Source organism: Brachyistius frenatus, unplaced genomic scaffold (genome assembly GCF_029030835.1).
Source record: "Brachyistius frenatus isolate BFR_SWC_R1_liver_20210118 unplaced genomic scaffold, ASM2903083v1 Contig_4, whole genome shotgun sequence".
NCBI lineage: Eukaryota > Metazoa > Chordata > Actinopteri > Embiotocidae > Brachyistius > Brachyistius frenatus.
In genome coordinates, this window is record NW_027210603.1 from 3,649,228 (window position 1) to 3,652,683 (window position 3,456).

Below are 3,456 nucleotides of genomic sequence, written 5' to 3' on the forward strand. Positions count from 1 at the left end.
CTTAGTCGAAAGTAATAAACTGAAGTGGACATCCTTGGCAGTCTTGAGTACAATTGCAGCCCAGCTGTATGTCACAAAGCTGCCTCTCTCCCTCACAAATTGAACAAACTTCACATGTTTTGGGAATTACAGTAAGAACCTGTATGTCTAAGAGCACTCACTGTCCTGTGCAAAGCCCTCAGGTGAAACAACCCACTTAAAGTACCTGAGAGCATCCCTGTTATATTCTGAAAGCATGTACTGATCAGCTGGCAGATGTCCCTGTGGATAAATGCCATCTTTACCTGCTCCAGTTTGGTAATGTTTCAGTGCAACACCACCTGCATCCATGTTATGCCTGTGAAACTCAGGATATCCTGCCTGAGGGACTGCCTCCCTGTTACACTTGCATCTGTCGTCATGAGATGCCTCGGGCTGCTGGTCAAAAACCCTCATAGACTCACTTCCCCTCCAGGCAATCTGCGTGCTAGACATTGAGCATTAAATCAACTGACATCACCGTAACCCCACGCTGCTCCGTTTCACTTCGAGAAAAGGGAACACACAGTCGGGGAGATTGTTGATTTCGACACAGCCTTCATTATAATTCTTTTCACCTTCAGGGACCACGTCTGAGCGCCATCATGTGCAACTGAATCCTGCACTCGCTGACAGGCCGGCCAGTGGTGGTGAAGAAAGGCACTTCCTCCACTCTTATGCTCAGCTCTTCAGACAACCAACGTTGCAGTTCGCACTGATCGCACATAACCATGTGGCACTTTAATCAGTTTTAGAAAGGCACCAAGTGGAAGAAGAAGAAAGCAAGTCTGATTATTTCTGCCTTTCAGCTCCTGGCTGATTTCTGAAATATCATTTACTCAATAGTAGGAAATCCGTAAAATCCAAACATACGTGCAAAGTAAGTAATCATAGGTTTTATACATAACATTAGATCTCAAACACACATTAAACATGCCAGTATTGGTTAAAAAAATATGGTGACATATGATAACAAATCTGCAGGCAACTGCTGGTAAACACAGGTGCGTTGGTATGTAAACACTTTAATTTTTTTCATGATATCTTTCACTGACCTGGTTTGTGGGTACGGCCAATGTCGGTGACAAGGTTGCCTCAAAAGCAGAGGCCTTTAATATGGAGACAGGATGAGGAGAGGGGGATGATGGTGGGCTTCAGGAAGTAACAGAGACGTGGAGGAAACATCCAGATCAATATGCCTAACGTAGAGAGAGAGAGAGTCAGCAGTTTCAAGTGAACTTTGGATCAGTATTACGGGGTGATGTAAACATGGAAATTCAAACATCCTTCTACATGTGCTGGACTGAGAGTTACCGCAGCAGCTGCATCACCGTGTGGTGTCCAAGCTGCACCGCCGCTGGACTGTAAATCTATACAGCAGGTGATGTAAACAGCATAGTTTCACACAGGCAATGAACGAGCAGCCCTCTAGGACATTTACCGCAGGAGATGCTTGAAGGAGGACAATGAAATCATGCAGGACCAAACTATTTCTAGACATAAACTTTGCAGTCCTTTGCCTTCTGGTAAACATTACCAGAATATCACATCCAGGACAGCAGTGTCCTCCATGCCATTGTATGTACTGTTAAAGTAAATAAAACACGTACTAGTAGTGTGACGTCACCAGATTTACTCAAACAAACAGATCATTCTTGTCTTCAAAGTTTTGTATTGTAACAAATCTTGAGCATTGTTGGGATTCCTTTGTCATCTTCAAATATTTACTTGAAAGACCAAAGGTTATTTTTATTTTTGTAATTCTTTAGAAGATAACAGGAGGGGGTGGAAGCGGTTCCTGGAGTCCTACAGTTCTTACTCTTTTTAAAGCACAAAAATAACACGACTTATTGAAAGCAGGCATTTCAGTTGTCACAAGATGCACCTCTCTAGTAGGACAGAATGTGATTTTTATTCACAGACAGAGAAATGTTAAACTTCACACTGGTTCTGCTGTTTTGCTCCGGATGCTTGCCTGCAGCTGCAATATGGAGATCTGACTGCTGTTAAGAGGACTAGTGTAGTCTATCAGAGTTCCTCTAGTACCCTCTTCTGGGAGAAGGATGGAAGACCACTCATTATCCATTACTGTACACATGGGTGCCTGTGCTATAACAAGACAACAGAACTAAACTTTACAGCGTAGGATTGTTTCCAACTTGCACAGAAGTAGTCTGCCATAAATTCCTGAGTGCTTGGGAGTAAATGTTCTTCTATGTAACTGGTTGAGCCAGTTCCAAGAAACACAGAAAAAATAAACTAAAACAAAAAAGCCTGCCATTGCATAGGTGCTTAACTCATTAAATCCCTCTACCCAGTCAATTGGACCAAATGTTGAGAGTAGAGTTGGGTTGAGAATTTACAAACCAGCCAGGGGCTTAAAAATAAATATTAATCTGGTTAATTATCAGGTGCTCTGGAACCCCAAAAAACAAACAAATCTTTTGGCCATTTTGCAGCTTCACTAAGACAGTTGTGTGCCTTGCTCAAAGACACCTATTTCCTGAAGTCTTTGGTGTTTTGTTCCTCATTCACATGAACATGAAGCACATTCAAATCCAACCCAAGCAGCCAATACGTTTGTCTATGGGAACTCGGAAAAAAAGTAGCATTAGTGTCTTGTCAATGTAGCTGCACTGCACTGTAGTTCACATACTCATAAAATAAAACAGCAAATCATAAACGGAAGTAGTCAAATGAACCCTGAGGCAACTTTTATTTTGAAAACGAAGCTACTACTCTACGAAGACGACTCGGACAACGAGTAGCTAGCTAGCAGACTACATTCCTGAAAATAATTGACAGGGTTTCCCAGTTGTGTCTTGATTATATCGATCGTCTGGGTGAGTCGGACGTGGTCGACTGTCTGTATATTTACATGCCAATAAGGAGCTAGCTGCCGCTGCTTTCACGCGCGGACGCCGCTTTGACAGCGAGTTTCCTGAGCTATCACAGTTAGCTAGGTTAGCTTTGGTCAACTAACTAGCAATGACGGAACGCGGGGTTGTTGTCTAACGTTGTAGCGTGTCGTTTTGGTAAGGTACAACTGGAGAGCTACTGATTGTAATCATAGACGAAATTTTTGAATGTGATGCTGATGAGACGCATGTGCGTATAAATACCAATATGCCGTGTCAATGTGCGCGGTTGGTCCCATGGTGTAATGGTTAGCACTCTGGACTTTGAATCCAGCGATCCGAGTTCAAATCTCGGTGGGACCTCTTCCTTTTATCCATAATGTCATGAGCGCACAACTATGAGTGTTTATTTTGTAGCAAGTGTACAATTCAGGAAGTTGTTTATTTTTGTGGAAATCCACACTAATAATAAGCAGCCTTTTACTTGCTCTGGATGGAATCAGGTCCACATGCACTGGTGAATCACAAGATATACATCACACAAAGCCTTAGGCATCCACCTGCACTTGGTTTGAATTTC

General features: G+C 42.7%; 1 non-coding gene across 1 annotated transcript; it reads left to right on the forward strand.

The window, feature by feature from the left end:
- Window positions 1-3,167: 3,167 nt before the first annotated feature.
- trnaq-uug (transfer RNA glutamine (anticodon UUG)) lies at window positions 3,168-3,239 on the forward strand. The gene has a single exon. It is a non-coding gene; the product is annotated as a tRNA-Gln (tRNA).
- The last annotated feature ends 217 nt before the right edge of the window (window positions 3,240-3,456 follow it).